Source organism: Heptranchias perlo, chromosome 24, assembly GCF_035084215.1.
Source record: "Heptranchias perlo isolate sHepPer1 chromosome 24, sHepPer1.hap1, whole genome shotgun sequence".
NCBI classification, from domain to species: Eukaryota; Metazoa; Chordata; class Chondrichthyes; order Hexanchiformes; family Hexanchidae; genus Heptranchias; species Heptranchias perlo.
In genome coordinates this window covers 27,609,475-27,629,154 of record NC_090348.1, presented here as the reverse complement: position 1 = coordinate 27,629,154, position 19,680 = coordinate 27,609,475, and the positions used below count along the sequence as shown (strand labels likewise).

General features: G+C 45.6%; 1 protein-coding gene and 1 long non-coding RNA gene across 2 annotated transcripts in view; one reads left to right on the top strand and one right to left on the bottom strand.

Moving 5' to 3' along the window:
- sema3c (sema domain, immunoglobulin domain (Ig), short basic domain, secreted, (semaphorin) 3C) overlaps window positions 1–1,686 on the bottom strand; it is a 206,022-nt gene extending 204,336 nt beyond the window's left edge. Inside the window, exon 1 of the mRNA XM_068004943.1 lies at window positions 1,607–1,686. The gene's annotated coding sequence lies outside the window, so the exon portion shown is untranslated. The remainder of the gene's footprint in view (window positions 1–1,606) is intronic.
- Window positions 1,687–4,837: 3,151 nt separating this feature from the next.
- Window positions 4,838–19,680, top strand: part of LOC137341859 (uncharacterized) — a 31,150-nt gene continuing 16,307 nt past the window's right edge. The window contains exons 1-2 of the long non-coding RNA XR_010967140.1: window positions 4,838–4,874; window positions 6,536–6,621. This is a non-coding gene — a long non-coding RNA (uncharacterized lncRNA). The remainder of the gene's footprint in view (window positions 4,875–6,535; window positions 6,622–19,680) is intronic.

Below are 19,680 nucleotides of genomic sequence, written 5' to 3'. Positions count from 1 at the left end.
AAGACATTAACACCATAAATCAATATAGACAAATACCCAGATTAATTAATACATTAGGAACCATTCTACTTCCAGATATTTTTTTTTTGGGGGGGGGGATTTCCATGCTGTGGGAATCTGCATTTTATGATCTACATCTGGCAATTATTAAAGTAGTGCTTGTTTTCCAGAAGTACATGCCAAGAGTTTTCAGTTATGTCAAAAACTGCTCTCCGATTTATTCTTAAGTGAATGCAATCAACATACTGGTGAATGAATTCTTTATAGGTGCAAAAAGACCTGTACAAAGCAAAGTCAACTTAGGGGGAGATGAGCCTTTGTTTTACCTGTCAACTCAGCTGTTTTCACTGTGAGTCTACTCCACCTAGCCAGCATTCTGAAAGGTTAAAGTAGCCTTTTGTCCCATACAGTGACCAATCTGATAAGATTAATTGTAAATTTTGTCTTTTATTAATAGAGCTAAAAAGTCATATTTGTGGTAAAAGTATGCCCCTGACTCATTGGTGAAAAAAATAGTGTCTGAGTCTGATGGCCCATGAATTTATTCTTAAATTCATGTTTGGGGATTTCCAAGAAGATAGAGAAGTAGGCCACTTAAATCAAGAAGTATTACAACATCTATTGCACTTGTAAAATTTCCACTGAAACTTAATATATCCAGTGAGTAATTAAACCATGCAGAACGGGAAAGTTCCAGTTTTGCTCCCCACATTGGCACCTGGGGAGTTACCGTTGGGCTCATAATGCATGGGTTATGGGGATTAAAATCAGCAAAGGTTTCAACGCCTGATCACTATCAAGGGGATTCCTGCCATAAATCTGCATGTCTGGACCTCAGGAGAGCACAGCATCAGGGTCAGTGTGATGCACATTAGTCAAACAGTCTAATGAGACACCTATGTTAACTCTCACAGTTGAATACCTGTGGGTTGGGTAAAGGGCACCTGATACCTGTGGAAGCATAACCAGCAAGTAGTCAATACTTTCAGGAGAGGAACGGAGGGGCAAAAAGAAATGAGAAAATTAGCAGATTTTTCCTGTGGTTGTTACTTAAACAGAATTCACAGTGGAAAACCTGCTCTATTTCGCTTATTAGTTAGAACTCACCCATGTGTAATTAGGCCTTTCTTATTTGTGATAATATATCTGATACCTTACTGTTCTGAATGTATGGGGGTAATTTTAACCCAAGGACGGGTGGGTTGGGGGCGGGCGGGATGGTAAAAGTTGTAAAAAAAAGTAAAACCTGACCCCAACCCGCCCATATCCAGTTTTACTGGAGGTGGATTGAGGGGCGGGCGACCAATCCGCTCTCAGGAGGCGGGTCGGTCACTGAAATCTTTTAAGGTGGCTGCGAGCCTCCATTTTGATAGCTTTTTTATTTTTAACTCCTGGGGGCCAGGATAACTGGGGCGCGTGATTCTCGCCCGGTAAAAGGAGGCGAGAAGGGCCGGTTCATCAGGTAAGTGCCTTTATTGCACTGCTTGTGGGCCAGGAGGAGTCTTCCTGAAGACCGAACCCCCCCCTCCTCTCCGTTGACCGGCTCCCCTCCCCTGATGACCGGCCCCAATCCCCCCCCCCACCAACCCCGTGATGTCCGACTTACCTGGCATCTGCTCCTCGGCTGCTTTCCCATCCGTCAGGCAGCCAGCCTATCAATCTAGCTGGCTGTTGCGCGGGGAAACCTGCTGAAAAAATTTAGAAGACGTCTTGATGTCAAAATCGTCAGGACATCTGGGAAACCCATACTCCCGGGTTTCCAGTCTGGAAATCCTGCCTCCCTGCCACTCTCTCCATGGCTCAGAGTAAAAATCCAGGCCCATATTTTAGCATTACTGACTCAATTTTTGTCAACAGCCCCAATGCCAATGTCTTGCTTGAGGGCCACTTCCAGGAACACACCAACATACTATACCACGGAACAATAGGACATGGGTCTGTATCCACTGTTCCCCAAATGGTGAGCTGAGTGGAGGCCACAGGAGGGGTACAGATACCCTCTGATATTTCGATAAAAACTATTGGTTTAATAGTTTTAATGGTGCTCTTACTTTATGGATGCTGAGGCATTCCTGCCTCCCTGTAGTTTCCTTTTCTTTCTGTAATCCAACAGTGAGAGAGGAGGAATAGCATTGAATTCCAGTCCTGGCTACATCCCATTGCTGGCAGGTCATAAGCTGCTATCCAGATCCACATGGAGTTAAGGTTTGTCAAGAGCCAAAAGCTAGATGTGGAAATGTGCATCCTGAGTATTACTGCACAATGTTAGATTGCATTAGAGAAACTGCCTGAAATTTTCTTTCGTATCAAAGTCACAAAGACTCACATTTCAGCTGTCACTGTTAGCAATGTGATAACAGCATATAAATGGTAGTAAGAACAATCCAAAACTTCAAAAGTACATTATGACAAAGCTTGTTATAATTTGTTTTTATGATAAAATGTAAGCTCTATCAATAACTATAATTTGTAGTATTTTTTTTCCATTTTAAAAATGTAGTTTCTGCCCTTTTTCATTTCACCCTCTCCCTCCAATGTAGTGTACCATTCTTTAGGAACATAGAAACATTAGCAACAGGAGTAGGCCATTCAGCCCCTCGAGCCTGCTCCACCATTCAATTAGATCACGACTGATCTGCACCTCAACTGCATTAACCCTCCTTAGCTCCATATCCCTTGATACCTTTACCTCACAAAAATCTATATATCTCAGTCTTGAAAGCTTCAGTTGTCCTAGCATCCATACCCTTTTGGGGGAGAGTGTTCCAGATTTCCACTACCATTTGTGTGAAAAAGTGCTTCCTGATTCCACTCCTGAATGGCCTAGCTCTAATTTTAAGATTATGTCCCCTTGTTCTTGATTCCCCCACCAAAGGAAATAGTTTCTCTGCATCTACCCTATCAAATCATCTTAACATTTTAAGCACCTCGATCAGATCACCCCTCAAACTTCTAAACTCAAGGAAACACAAGCTAAATTTATGCAACCCGTTCTTATAACTTAACCTTTTAAGCCCCGGTATCATTCTGGTGAAACTGCACTGTACCCCCTCCAAGGTCAATATATCCTTCCTGAGATGTGCTATCCAAAACTGAACGCAGTATTCCAGATGGGGTCTCATCAAGGTTCTATTCAACCGAAGCATAACTTCCTCCCCTTTGCATTCCAGCCCCCTTGAGATAAAGTCCAGAGCTCTTTCCTGTTTGGTCACATTTTATGATCTATGCTGATCTTGAACCTGTTGTTAGAAGGTATGCACAAGTGGACCCAGAATTTTCTCACCCCTATGAAGAGTGCCTTTTCTTTGCTTGGTGTCTGCTCCAACGGCTTGGCCAAGATCCAGAACATGCCAGATCTTGGAGGAGGCTACATAATGGGAGTGAAATTAATTTGAATAAAAAAACAATAAAATGCATATTTCTCTTTATAATCAATGGGCCGCTAATGAAATTGTATTCTCCGAAATGACATGTTTCAAAGTTGCATGTTCCCAAATATTCATCAGTGGACTGTTGATTATGCAAAAAAGAACAAGCAATCCCTTGTTTCCTTTGTTCAAAGAGGAATCAGATGCAGGTCCTTTGTTTGGAAATGTGTAAAGAGGTTAAAATAGAAGAAAATGAGAATAATACAAAACAACAAATGAACAGCATTTTTATATGGCTGAAAAAACAAACTGAGACCCATATCAATATTTTTCTGTTGATGTATTGGAACTACAGTGTTTTGTTAGTTTCGTAATGGAACCAGTAGCTATAGCTATTCCCATGGACTTGTACACCATATTGACCTATCCCAACTTTCTAACATATCGACAAGTGATGTCATATCATATCAGAAAGAGTTGAATGCAGTGGATTTTGAGTGACTTTGAGCAATCATAGAATCATACAGCATAGAAGGAGGCTATTCTGCCCATCGTTTCTGTTCCGGCTCTTTGTAAGAGCTATCCAATTAGTCCCACTTCCCTGTTCTTGCCCCATAGCCCTGCAAATGCTTCCTTTTCAAGTATTTATTCAATTCCCTTTTGAAAGTTACTATTGAATTTGCTTCCACCACCCTTTCAGGCAGTGCATTCCAGATCAGAACAACTCGCTGCGTAAAAAAAATTCTCATCTCCCCTCTGATTCTTTTGATAATTTTCTTAAATCTGTGTCCTCTGGTTAGCGACCCTGCTGCCAGTTTCTCCCTAATATTCTTTCAAGACAGATATTGGAATAACATGAGCGGTTTAGTCATTTTACACTGCTCAGTCAGTTCTCTTTAATTTTTTAGTAAATTTTTCTTTCCACATTTTATGATCTGTGTGAATATCAGTAATTCCTCCTTGTTTATTCTACGATTTATTCTTCTTTTTCACCTTTTTACGTCTTATCCTATTACTACTCTAAATGTCAATTTCTGTGGACAAACATATGTCAGAACTATGCCAAATCCTGTTTGAAATATAACAGAAACCCACTTCCTTTTTAACTATTGATATGAAAGTACATACACACAGAAACACGCACACACATACTTACAAAACATTTCAAATGTAAATGTATCTAAAGCCAAAATATACAGCGTTAATTAGAAAGTAAAATTCCAAATACAGTTCATGATATACTGCTCCACCACGTGGAAAATATCAGGTGGAAACCCGATATTTAAAAGTTAAATCTACTGACCCTCCAGCCTCAGGCATGATAGTAATGAGATGAATTGACTCGGTGTTCAGCAAAGTTAGCATCTCTCCACCAGGGTCCAGCAAAACACTAAAGTAAAAAAGGTCAAAGTCCTTTGCAGACCTAGATCAGAGTCACTTTCAGAAAGTGCAACCAAGTTTGCAGGTTATCGTGGGAGCTGGTGCTGCAGAACAGATTTCCCTGAGGTAAGTTAAACCAACAACATACCAGTAATTGAGAAAGTACGAAACTATAAACAGTAACTTCAGGAAAAATCCGAGTCTTTCACAAACGGCTTGGCACCAGCTGTTTCCTTCCCAATACCACAAAAAAGTAATCACCGACAGCTCGTGGAATTAGACACGTGGCTTTTGTAAACTTACCATAAAAAACAATGAGCTGCACAAACAGATATTTAACAGTTCATAATTTTAAATATCCTGTTTATTGTTGTACTTACATACATAGTGCGGGAAAATGTAATGGAGTTTTTACGTGGAATCAAGTTCAAAGAAATTATTAAGATAGCATTTATTTCTAATGGAGTAGATAGTCTAGCCTGTTACTGAATGACGAAATTCAAAGTTTAGGAGTTGTTTATAGCTTTCTCTATATGGAAATAGTACTGATTTCAGCCTGCTATGGACTATGCAGTGTATCTATAAGAAACACATAAGGGGTAAAGAATTAATTTCAATTTAGCTTGACGTATGCCTTAATTAAACGACAATTTTTCTTCTGTTAAAACTTTCTCTTTAGCTATACTAGAGCACTACATAGATTGTGTGGTCATGTTTAAAAAAATGTTTAAACTATAACCAGGTAACCATTTCAAATTAAACTTTGTATTATAAATAGTCTACATAACAGCTATCATAATGAAACCCTATTTACTTATCTGATGGAACGACTGACAAGTGACTGTTTAAAAATTAGCATTCATCTCTCGCCTAAGTGAGTAATCAGATTGCAATAAATAACCAGAAGGTGACAGGCCAGAAGCATAATCATTTCATATTTGGTATAAATATATTATTTGATAGCTTGCAGTTTTCATTCTAATGTGCCATTGGCCTACCCCGATTTGAAGGCCCATGTCTCACTGCTGTAACTTTATCTTGTCATCTTAGCTGCCCACTTTTCATAGATTACCTTGGATCTATTCAAAAGAAAAATTCAAACCTGTAATACTTTCCAACAAATAAAATTCCATTTCATACAGCCTGCAAGCTTACACCATCCACTATTCGATCAATAAGACAAAGATACTGATGAAGGCTTTGTTCTTGTGAGATTAAAAAGCTAGGTCCACACAACCTAAATAAAGCTTTGGGGGGAAGGGATGGGGTATTGAATACACTGATTGGTGGAAACAAGCACAGTTGCCCACTGGAATCTACAAGCATAGTAGAATTTCAAAAGACTTCTTAAAACCTCTTCACAACAGGCTAGCCTCCTGAAGTTCAATAGTAGTGGTTGGCCGAATTAATTTATGGCTGTTTTGCCCAAGGATAGATAATTATTCCTTTGTTGTGAGCTCACTGGTAACATCATTAACCTTGGAGCTTCTGGATAAAGAATTGACCAACATCACTAAATAAAATGAGGATGTAATGTGGACAGGATTTTAGGAAAAAGTAATGCCATGTATCACCCTCATCATACAGCTTCTGTGAACCATTCATGTAGGAGACATGCACCATTTGCACAGGAGATAAAGGCCTTTTATAGGTAAGTTTCCAGACAAACAAATACAGAATGCCAGCTCCATCATCACCATCACAGCTTGTCATATTTTCAAAATGGAACTCCTCTCCTACAGTAATGTACTCAACTAATACTGTCTTGATTTGCATTCTTTCTTCAGCGATCTGGGAAGTGGCCTGGACTACCCAAGACTGAGCGTACAGGGATGTTTTCTTCTGTGTTTACTGCAGCCCTCTTACAAAGCAGGTCAGTTGGGGCATTCCCAGGAGGCCCTCCGATTCTTCACCACCTCAGACCTCACAGTAGAGGATGAATTTCATGGAAGCTTGGGACAGGCAGAGTCCCACGATGCACCTGTAGCATGGCAGGTGGCTGCCAGTCCCATGGCAATTCGGTGTCTACCCCCAAACTTGTAAATACAAGCGGGGATAACAATGGTTGGTGCGATCCAGGAGATTACACAATTGGTGGGTGGGGAGCACTGGGGTCAGAATGCATAGTTGCAACATAACTGTATGGGGCAGGCTCGTTGCACCCGCTGATCTTTTCCTTTCTATCAGTTTTATATGTTTCTAAATGCCAGGATCCCAAGGAATTTTGTGTCCAGTGTAACAGACACAGGAATCCATCATATCTCATATTTTAAAACTTGAGCATTATATATTTTTAAGCAAAAAGTTTAGCTAGGCCCACACCTTGGTATTTTTAAAATGGATTTCAGCTCCTGTTTCTGTAGAATGAAATGAGAAGTCAGATCATCTGATTTTGAAACCCCAGTAATCCCTGTAAGGTAGAATTTATAAACACACAGTCCCGGTGCAGAGCTTTGCATGCCGGGAGCCTTAGTGAGAATTCAGGAACAGAGGTTAATGGGTCCTGCAGGATTTTCTGTCCATTAAAATTCCCAATATACGCTCCCAACACCTGAAGCGCTGCATCGGAATCATAAATCCATCACATCTGCTGTACCCTGTAGCACTTCTTTAAACAAACGTGCTTACTGAGAGAAGGATTCCTTTATTTTGAGGGGCGAGCGAAATGCCTGCACTGGACATAACTGCGTAGAAGCCTGAGTGCCTTCAGTTTACTTGGAAACTGCACGTCTGAGTCACCATGGTGTGAAGGGACTCTATGGCTCTGTTACAACCACGTTTTGCTTCATCAATTTAATGCACACTGGAAAGGATTAAGAATCCTGAACTGATTTAATAGGTTGATCTCAGAAAACATTTTAATGTACTGAGGAAAGTCAGTTATTCTCAACTGCTGATTTATCTTATCTTTTTGCTTCTGCATAATATTACTTCCTACAAGAAATTAATAATTTAGTTTGAGGGGCAGGTAGGATGGTGTTTTTCAGTCATTTAGAGATGTAGAGAACACTGTGGTATCCTGCTTATTTCTAGCGCTTACTCCCAACAGTATAAGCATCCATGGTTTGCCACGTGGCTCACTCTCCTAGATTGTTTCACACATAAGCTCGGGATTTATTTCAGAGAAAGTGTGGGTGGCGTCCATAGATGTTGGCTTTTCGGGAAAGTCTGAACAATGGCCATTGTGAATGTGGCAAAAAAGAAACATTCTTGTCTATGATGAATCATTTATCGGCTTTCTTTCTTTTGGTCACGGTATATATGATATTAAAAGGCAGGTTTGTACATACAGTGGCCTCAGAATATAGACTTTGAGGGCAATTTTCACCCACCCCACTGATGCTGGAAAAGGGTGCAGCCAACAATTGCAAATATAAAAAATTAACGCCCGTCCCCTTAGCCGCCTGATGCGATTTTCAGGTGGGCCTGCCAATGGGCAGCCAGTGCTTCTGTCCGAAATAGTGAGGAGCGTACTTGAACTTAATTGAATATGCAAAATTGGGGTCCTCTGCCCAGTTATAGGACCCCACTTTCAATTTTCACTACCAATGGGCGGAGTATGTTCCACCCAATGGTATGAGGTCTTGAACAGTCTAACCAGTGGTCCTGAGAGAGACCGCAGGAGGCTGCTCACAAACATATTGGGCCCGATTTTAGCACCCGGTTCCGGGTGCGTTCTCGGCAGGGGGGCCTCTAAAATCCCGGTTTCGAGGAGCGGGACCGGATCGCGCCTCGATCCCGCCCACTTCCGGGTTGCGCGCTGACGTGCGGGGGTGCGTGCGTTGGCCCCGCTGGTGGGAATCCCGCAGGCAATTAAAGCCAGCGGGGTTCCACTTGAGTGTATTTATCTTGGTATTTCAGGTCATTAAATGACCTGATTGAGCTGTTTATTTAACAGGTGTCGGATTTTACAGTGAAATGAGACTGTTTCCCATACTGGGGGAACCACTCACACTCTCAACGGACGTGTTGCAGCCAGCAGCCTGTGGCAGCTGCCAAGGTGCATTCCACAGGTGGGGGGGGGGGGGGGGGGAAGAGCCTTCACCAACGCAGGAGGACACTCCGTAACATTGGGCAATGCCTGCCCTCCACCACCCTCCTCCAAGCAAGAAGATTCACCGGCGTGGAAGTCCAACCCCTGTGCGAGGACACACTTTTCTAGCGTGCACAACCCCGCAGACCTACACCTGCCAGATGGGTGCTGCGTTGACATCCTCGGAGAACGAACAGCATGACCAGCCTCAGCAGCCTCGCAGTCCACGCCGTCCGCCTCAGAGACATGCATCCCCACAACACGGTGCTGCGGCACATCCACCTGCACAGCAGGATGGAGGGCATCCGCAGAGAGAGATGCGTCGCAGGAGGCACTACCCTCCGCACAGGGTCTACAGACCGAGGCTCAGCTTCATGGACCTCTCTGAGCAGCAGTGCATACGGAGGCTCAGAGTCACTCGCCAGGTAGTCGCCGACATCTGCAGCCTCCTCAATGACGAGCTGCTCCCGGATGGACCAAGCAGCATCTTCTTACCCGTCGCCGTCAAAGTCACCACTGCCCTCAACTTCTTCGCCTCCGGATCCTTCCAGGGTGCCACGGGGGACATCACCGGGGTCTGTCAGTCGTCTGCACACAAGTGCATAAGGCAGGTCACCGATGGGTTGTTCCGCAGGGCCTCGACCTACATCAACTTCGCCATGGATGAGCGCAGCCAGACGGAGAGGGCGGTTGGATTCCATGCTGTGGCTGGCTTCCCACGGGTGCAGGGTGTAATCGATTGCACCCACATAGCAATACGGGCACCTCCACATGAGCCAGGGCTGTTTATCAACAGGAAAGGGTATCACTCCATGAACGCCCAGCTCATTTGTGACCACCGCCAGAGATTCCTACACGTGTGCGCCAGATACCCTGGCAGCTGCCACGATGCCTTCGTCCTCAGGGAGTCCACCGTCCCGCCCCTCTTCCACGCACCCAACGCCGGCAACGGCTGGCTCCTCGGCGACAAGGGATATCCCCTGCACACGTGGCTTATGACACCTCTGAGGAACCCCATTACCGAGCCACAGCGTCGGTATAATGACAGCCACATTGCTACCAGGTCTACAATTGAGCAGGCTATAGGGCTGCTCCAGATGCGCTTCAGGTGCCTTGATCGTTCCGGGGGAGCGCTCCAATACACGCCATTCAGAGTGGGACGAATTATAGTTGTCTGCTGTGCCCTGCATAACATGGCACTACAGAGAGGGGTGCCGCTGGAGGAGGCCCCATGCACACCCGCCACCCACATTGAGGACGACAATGAGGAGGAGGTGGAGGAGGAAGAGGAGGAGGAGGAAGAGGGAGAGGAGGAGGAACGACCCATGCGCCGAACACCGGCTCACCTGCGTGCTCGTCAGGCCAGGGAGGCACTCATATGCCAACGGTTCTCCTAACATCACACTGTGTGAGGCGTTCACATGTCATAACGTGCACAGACGAGGGTCCATACAGGCTCCCTCCACAGAAGAGTGGTGCCTGTACACCTGCACCCACTGGATTATGCTCAATGGGTGGGACGGGGTGGTCGTCGTCATGATGAGGCGCAGGGAAGGGACATATTGCACAAGCCGCAGAATTATGGACAAGAGGTGGCAGCATTGGTGAGAAAAAGTGAGTTTATTTTGTGGTGACATTCAAAGAGTAGAAAATTAAAAAAAAACGACAAACACCCTGTTGCAATCCCTGTGTGCTCACGGAACTTTAGGCGTTCGTTTTCGGGACCCCCTACGTGGTGCTACCCCTGTGGCTCCAGCAGAGGTGGTGGCAGGTTGCTCCTGTTCGTGCCCTGACCGGGTAGATGCTTTGGGCCGACGCCCCCTGGGTTTCGGTGCCCGTGAGGGCACCTCCACAGACTGCTCCTCTTGCACCTGTGCAGGGGCAGACTCGGCCACCTGGAGAGGATGGACTATTGCGGGCACTGGTTGAGAGGGGGGCAACGGGTGAGACTTGGGGGCGCCTTGAGTAGCGTCCACACTTCCATTTCCCCGTTCACCATCTTCCCTCTCATGGCCAAGGCCCACATCACCCCTTCCACCCTGCTGGACGGCAGTTTGGATGACGTGGGTGAGACCTTGCAAGGCCACCTCCAATGTATCTGTCAACCTGTTGATGGCGGCAGAATGTTGTTCACCCTGAATCCGAACAGCCGTTGTGAGGGCCTGGATGGACTCATTGGTGAGCTGTGCGTGACGCTCGAGGGAGGCTAGCCTGTCCTCCACCGCAGACGTTCCCACACCTACCCGCGACACTATCTCAGAGATGCCTTCACGTCCCTGCGACACTATCTCGGCGATACCCTCCTGCACCTGTGCCACCATTCCCCTCATGCAGGAGTTGGACTCCTCCATCCTCCGTGCGATTGTGGAGAGTGCGCGTGGCACCTCTCCCAGTACCTCAGCAATGTTCTGGTGCCCCTCGACGACTCTCCTTTTGACAGGTGGCCCCCTGGGTTCAGCATCTGGGTCCGGCTGAGCAAAGCCTGGAGAAGAGTGCTCCCACCGACGCGGACCCTCCGCGGCTGACCCTGCCACCAGGGTCTGCTCATGCTCATGTGTGCGCGGTGACTCACCATGTGCAATCCCAACTAGCTGAGGGGGGCGACCCACCGAGGTGTGTGTATCTGCGCTGGTGGATGCAAGGCTCATGTGTGACGATGCACCCTCAGAGACGGGCATGTCCTCTGAGGAATCGCCCTCAACCGAGACGTCGATCGCAGACGGTCCTGGAAGAGAACAGAGGGAAATATCAGGCATGTGACCAAATGTGGCGGTGCGGCATATGCCATGTGATGCTACGATCATTCACGATCATGAGTGATGAGTGCCAGCTTTCCCTTACCGGCCGTTTCGCCAGAACCAGACTCGCCATCCGCCATCGACAGGCAATGCAGCGTGCGGCTGATCTCCAGTGCCTCGACCTCGGCGTCTGTCAGGGCCATCTCGTGTGGCGGGCCCCCTCCGGTGCATGCCCTATCGCGTGCGTTCCTGGCCCTCTTCTCCTGTGAGGGCAAAACACAAAAACGTTATTGAGTGATGATTACAATGTGAGACGCTTCAAGCATTGGTGTGATTGGGTTGAACGTGTGCCAGATGGATGGGAGGATGCGTGTGCCACATGGCCATCCCATTGTATGGGCATTGGGGTGTGTGGTAGTGGTCGAGTGGGGACAGGGACGGTGGGTACGTGCAGGCACTGTGAGGCTGATAGTTGGGTGGCTGTGAGGATTGGTGCGGGAGCGCAGTGCTGTCAGTGGAGATGGGGTAGTGAGGTGTTTGAGGTGATGTGGAAGACGGAGTGATGCAGAGTGCGTTAGTGTACTCACTTTTCCGGACCTGGTGAGGTCATTGAATCTCTTGCGGCACTGAATCCAAGTGCGGGTGGTGTTTCCCCTGCTTGTGACCTCCGCGGCCACCTCCTCCCATGCCCTCTTGGTGGCGCTGGCAGGGCACCTCCTTCCATCCGTGGGGAACAGCGTCTCCCTCCTCATGCGGACCCCGTCCAGCAGCACCTGGAGGGCGTGGTCCGTGAAACGGGGAGCAGCCTTACCCCTGTGCTCCTCCATCCTTGATGGAGTGTAGTTTGTGGCTGGAGGGGCTTTGGTGGACTGCCCCTTTAAATAGAGCGCAACCATCGCTCAGACGTCAATGCGCATGCGCAGGCCGCCGGCACGCAGCTGAGAAGCGCGGAACCCGTAACTGCCGGCTAATCACATCAATCATCCCGCGATCGCGTGCGCAACGCACTCAATTTGGCCGGCGCGTTTTCCTCGAGCCCGCCCGACCACCCGCTGCCAACCCGCACCCCTGGTAAAATCGGGCCCATTGTGTCCCACTGGGTAATGCGCCCAGTGAAATCGGGGTGCTCCGCACGCAATCGCAGCTTGATTGAAGGTACTTACCTTTGCTTTCTGGTTTCATGCTGGAAAGCTGTGCAGCGGACGGACTGCGCATGCGCAGCATTGGCTGTCAGCTGGAGGAGCTCTATTTAAAGGGGCAGTCCTCCACTGACTGATGCTGCAGAAAATAGGAAAAATTACAGCATGGAGCAGCCCAGGGGGAAGGCTGCTCCCAGGTTTAATGATGCCTGACTCCAGGTCTTATTGGATGGGGTGAGGAGGAGGGGGAGGACAGAGATCTTCCCCCCGGCGGGCGGGAAGAAGTGGCCTGCCTCTGCCACCAACAAGGCCTGACTCGAGGTAGCAGAGGAGGTCACCAGCACCACCAACATATCGCGCATCTGCATACAGTGCAGGAGGCGCTCCAATGACCTCAGTAGGTCAGCCGAAGTGAGTACACTTACTCATTCCCCTACACTCCGTCTGCCACATCACCACCCCCACCCCACATCTCCTTCTGCACTGCCAACACTACTCTGTCACTCACCCCTCATACCCACTCAAACCTCATCCTCATCTTACCTGCAATTACTCACCTCGCCAGTACTCATCCCGCCACTACCACTCAACCCAATCCTCATACAATCTCATGGCTCTATCCCATACTCACCCTCTCGTGCATCTCTTTCACGGCCAGCCTCACCCAACCTGCCACTACCTGTGCTGCAGCCACAGGGCATGCATCACATATGTGCAGTAGGCAGCGTAAGGCAAACGTGTCGTGAGCATGAAGGGGATGCACAAGGGTGTTTGAGGGATTGTCATGGTTGTTACTTGTATTGAATTTCTGACCAACTCACATTACATATTATATTGGCACCACTACTGCCATGTCTTCGCGAATCTTGTCTGGTTTGTGCAATAATGCCCTTTCCTGGGTATCACTATGAGGACCCACCACTGATGCCACCCATTGTGACACTGCAGAGTGGGTGTAGGTGTATTTGCAGGGCTCTTTTGTGCAGACGACTGAGAGACGTCGGCGATGTCCCCGATTGCACCCTGGAAGGCTGCGGAGGAGAAGTTGTTGAGGGCAGTGGTGACTTTGACAGCGACAGGTAAGAAGATGGTGCTCGGGCCAGCCGGGAGCAGCTCGGCATCAAGGAGGCTGCAGATGTCCACGACTACATGTCGAGTGACTCTGAGCCTCCGTGTGCACTGCTGCTCAGAGAGGTCCAGGAAGCTGAGCCTCGGTCTGTAGACCCTGTGGCGAGGGTAGTGCCCTCTGCGACGCATCTCTCTCTGCGGTTGCCCTCCCTCCTGCTGTGCAGGTGGATGTGTCACAGCACTGTGTTGTGGAGCTCCACGTGTCAGAGGTGGACGGCGTGGCTGGCGAGGCTGGTGATGCTGTTCGCTCTCTGAGGAGGTCATGACTGCAGCTACGGCGGCCCTCATCTGGAAGATGTACGTTTGAGAGGGTCCGTAAGGTAGGTAAATGTGTCTGGACACCGGGGTAAGTGTGCAAGTTTGTGAATTTTATTGTTAGGAGGAGGGTGGTGGAGGCCAAACTTTGTCCAAAGTGACAGAGTGGCCTCCTGCAATGAGTGAGGGTCTCCCCCCACACCTGTCAAACGGACCTTTGCAGCTGCCACAGGCTGGTGGCTACAACACGTCCATTTCAACTGGGAGCGTTTCCCCCCAGTACGGGAAACAGTCCCAGTTGACTTGAAAATCCCACCCCTCCTAAAATATCAGGTCAATGAGGTCTGTAAACGACCTGAAGTACCTAGTTAATTACTTTAAGTGGCACCCCGCCGGCTTTAACTGGGGAACCCGGAAGTGGGCGGGTTGGAGCCGGGCTCCGGACTTGCCCCAGGAATCCCCGATTTTCGGAGCCCCCCCCCCGCCACGAACACACCCGCTCGGGGGTGCGAAAATCGAGCCCTTAATAATCTAAGCCACAGAGTGGTGCACTGTTTATTCAATTACTTTTCAAATTCAAGGGAGATCATGTGAGGATATGTGATATAATCAGTCGCCGGAAAACAGCAAGTGTTCTCAGTTTGATCCCCAGGTTTGTGACAGATTACTTTAGATATATGACAGGTAAAGGCACATTCTGGGCCTTAGGGAATGGCCTGAGATGCTAAACTCAAGAAAATTAGTGAGAATAAAACCCCAAAGTAGAACAGGGAGGTAAGCTTGAATTGTATGTATTTGGAATGGGCAGTGGGGTGTTTGCTGGGGTCACTATTATGAATTTGTTCTACTGGCATGGAGTTTCACCCATTGGGAATGCACATCAGGAATTTGGGCATGAAAGTCAGTGGGTCCCATAGTGTTTTTCATCCATTGATCTGCTGATCTCAGTGCCTTCATGGTGGGAACTAGGAGCACATATTCTTAAAGTTACCCCTGATATATACAAGTGTCGACCTCTAAGGATGTTGGTCAGGACTACATAGTCTCTTCTATTGAATATAGGAGGCTGGAGGCAGTTTGGTACCATATTACTTGCTACATTATAGTCCTTGTGGGAATAAAAAGCAGGGAGCTGAAAGCAGATCAAGTTCAATGGACAAGAAGGCCATCACTATTTGAAAATGCACAACTAACTACCCCTTCAGAGGATGGGAAGTCCGTCTCATGCAATGCTTGCTGAGAATCTGTCAAAGCAGTCAGAGTTCCTGATATGATTTAAAGAAACCTAGGTCAAAACCCTGTGGGTGGTTTATCCACAAGCAAACCTAGTCTTGAGCGTGTCTGCAAACTGCTAGGCCATGTGTTGTGCAGAAGCACCTGAACTGCGGAGAAAAGTATTCTTTTCAGAGAACCAGGGGCTTGGGAAAATAAACTAATTCCTTCTGTTATATTTTTCAATCCACCCATACGTGCAGAGTGGTTTACACTGAATGTGACATTAATGTAACGTGACTATCCCCCACTCTACCTACATTGACACCAAAACATATTCTGACCATATGGTACAAGACACGATTGAATGGTCACTTTTCCCCAGATCTTTAATAACCCAAAGGGAATACTGAAAAAAACATCAAAAATAGGAAGGAAAATACTGGATAAGTACTTCAAAATGTACATGTATCTGATACATGAATAAGAGGAGCATTGCTCTGGGGAAATGCTCTCAATGCAAAGTACTCCCTTCATAACGACAGGAAATAATTCCACTGAGAATATTTCTACCTTGAGAGGGGGTATTCTGAACATTCTGAGTAAAACTCCAGTCAAATGGAGACCTGCAATGTCAATTCTCCCAGCATGCACCTTCCCAAGTCCGGCTGGTGCTGAATCTTTCAGTATTCTTTGGTGCTTTGCCGGACTGTAGAAGTGTCTTCTGATGTGGAAAGGGAACTGTATTCCATGGTATGTGCTGTACATTTGTTAATCAGTAGGTTTAGATTTCCGGAGGCCCCCATTCTCATCTTGGATTTGATAAATGGATGTCAGTTTGAATGTTAACTGCAGCCTACTCCAGGTGCACTGCCCATAAGTAGGATTCTACAAAATGATTGATAAAATGCAGCAGGTATGTATTTTCACTCCATGACTCTTCAAGTTGTGTATATATTTCACAACAGTAATGTAGAATTTTTTTAAATGATGTTTAATTTCCTTGCTTTTTAACGATGGTCCGCCAATTATTGCAAACTTTTTAATCTTTTTCCTCTGTGCTAGGTGTTTGATCTGAAAACATTTAAAATGTCTGCAGTAACCCAATTAGATGCTGTACAAAATAATTTATGTTTTAAAGGTGCACTATATAGAACTTCCCTTAAGTGTTAAACATGATTTATATTGGAGTTTCAAACTCTTGGGAATTTGCAGCCAAATCACACCATGTGGTCAAATATAAATAATACAGGGTTTCTTTCTCCAACTACATTTTGGAGTTTAAAAATATTGAACCTTGACCTTTTAGGTGGCTTAGGCTTCAAAGCAGGACTTTTTCGTCAGGCTGATATAAGCAAGCAAATGACCTGGTGAAGGAAAACTCGACAAATACACCAGCAAGGTATTCTTAGTGTCTTAATACTGCCCTATGCAGGACTTAAACTGAATCCAATACCCTGATTGAAGATGAGGGTGTTTCTAGATTTGAGTCATCCTAATATGAACTGAATGTAATCTCGATAAGGTCTGCATCTGTATCTGTTTTAACCCCGTCCTCTAACAACCAAGAACGACAATTACAGGGCATTTTCTAACAAGACCAGCAGATGTTAGTGATACTTTGAAGTAGTTTTCTTTTCTTTGACAGGTTTTAAATACAGACTGCTGTGTAACCTATGAAATGAAAATTCAGACTTGCTCGACTAGAAATCTCTCTATACTTGAGCCTGATTTTCATTTTAACGAGTTTGCCTGCAAATGACCAGTTTGTTGATTTTAAATATAGTATTACACATTAATCAAGACTTGTTTAAAGGCAGGCTGTAGCATTGATATTACGTTCATTAGAGAAATTACCCTTACTGGGGGAAAAACAAATATACTTTACTGTTTAAAAACAGATCCAAGACCAATTATAGAATTAGATGCCTACCTTATTGAGTTCCAAGCATTCCTTATACTTGGCAGCATATAGTCTGCACACTGAGATTTATCAAACAAAGAATATTTTGTACAGCACAGACAAGCAGACAATCTGCTTTTAATGAGTATATTTTGGACTGCCATATTGAAGACCTCTGTTTTGTGGGAACCAAACAAGATTCTCTGGTTTTATAGTGCAAAGTTATATCTGCTGCCCAAATGTTTTTTTTCTCCCTCCAGCTCAAAATTATTCTTTTATCTTTTGTTGGCCGTCCTGGACTGAATTTCAAAGTTATCAAAGAATCAGGTCAATTTAACACACTGCAGTCCTTTTCAATCTGTTCAGTATACATCCATTTGTGCAGAAAATTGGTATAAATGTTTCAAAATATTTTGTTCTCATAAAAAGGATGGCATCTAATCTTGGCATCTTTTAATATCCTTTGGCTAAATGGGCCCTCTGATTAATATAGACTTCTTTTCTTGAATCCAATTTAAGATATCTTCCTTTCTTTGGATTTGTTTGCACTGGGGGGTGGGTCGGTAACCAGGGGACACAGATTTAAGATAATTGGCAAAAGAACCAGAGGGGTGATGAAGAGAAATATTTTTATGCAGCGAGTTGTTATGATCTGGAATACACTGCCTGAAAAGGACGGCGGAAACAGATTCAATAGTAACTTTCAAAAGGGAATTGGATATATACTTGAAAAGGAAAAATTAGCAGGGCTATGGGGAACAAGTGGAGAAGTGAGACTAATTGGATAGCTCTTTCAAAGAGCCAGCACAGGCATGATGGGCAGAATTGGCCTCCTTCTGGGCTGTAAGATTCCATGATTCTCAAACTTATCAGGCATAAAATTTTTGATACATGCTGTATATAATTAAAACCTTCCATATGATGTTTCAAACATTCGTAGAAAGTTGACATAACTACGAGCATCAGATGCACTCAATATTTAATGTAGCCTTATCAAAAGATTTATTTTCTGGTTTGTTTGAAAAGTCAATACCCCTCACAGGCTTTTATGTGTCGGTGAGGAATAAAGTTGCACAAGGAAAATTGTTAGCAAGCTCATAAAAGAAACACTTTAAAGAATACAAATTATATTACCTCAAGGTTGAAAATTTTGGATTTACTGTCCTCTTGGCTTGTTTTGAAACAAAAGGTTAACTGATAAGAAGGCTAGTGTCTCTCAATAACGAATAGAGATATACGAGCCTCATTTGATATGGCGATCTGCTAGTCCAAGACCTGTCACATTTCTGCACTAATGCAATGGAATGAGTTTGCAATGAAAAATAATTTGAAAAATGGAGACTCCGCTGCCACAGGCTGTAATAGCAGGGTCAGAAAATACTGTATAAACAATGGCTCAGCTTTCCCTACTTCTTCAACACCAAACTGAGAGATTTTGAAGGTCAGTGTAATTCAAAAACAAAACATGCACAAAAGTACAGCTTCCTTCCAGTCAAGGACATTCAGCCACCGATCTTCGGGTAAGCGTTCTCCAAGGCGTCCTTCGAGACACACGACAACGCAAAATCGTCGAACAGAAATTGATAGCCAAGTTCCGCACCCATGAGGACGGCCTCAACCGGGATCTTGGGTTCATGTCACGCTACACGTAACCCCACCAGCAAGGAAAAAAAAGTTATCTGTTTTTAATACAACTGGAAATTCTCTCTCTCTCTCTCTCTCTACCTTTCGGGTCCCTTTCTCTCTGTCTGTGTAATTTGACCCATTGTGTATTCAGTATACTGGGACCTACTGTTTTCTGTGGCTAACCTGTCTGAACACCAACGACACCTTTGATTGGTGTGATGGTGTCCCACCCTAATATAAGATATGCGATTTGAGAACCTCTCATTCACTACTCACCTGACGAAGGAGATAATCTCCGAAAGCTTGTGATTTTAAAATAAAATTGTTGGACTATAACCTGGTGTTGTAAGATTCCTTACATTTGTCCACCCCAGTCCATCACCGGCATCTCCACATTTTAGATAGTTATGCAGTAATAAATGAATTCACTTACCACACGCTGCAAATTCTGATATGTGGCATCTTAACTTATCAGCATTAATTGGAGGCATCCAACCAGGATTATTCAAAGGTGATGTCGCAACAAGCAGCAATGAGTTACTTGACCATACTAATGGTGTAAAGAATCTTACAACACCAGGTTATAGTCCAACAATTTTATTTGAAAATCACAAGCTTTCGGAGATTATCTCCTTCGTCGGGTGAATGTGGGATTCCTTGAACGTTTCGCATTTATAGTCAGAGAACAATACCTGGTGATTACAGATAATCTTTCCAACTGCTCGTTGTCAAGGCAATCAAAGTGTTCAGACAGAGAGGTGTTACCTACAGGACCACCGAATATACAAACGGCCAGAATACAAGGCAGAGAGAGAGAGGGAGAAACATCCGAAAGGAAGAGAAAGACAGAGAATGACCCGTTGTATTAGAAACAGATAACTTTTATTCGCTGGTGGGG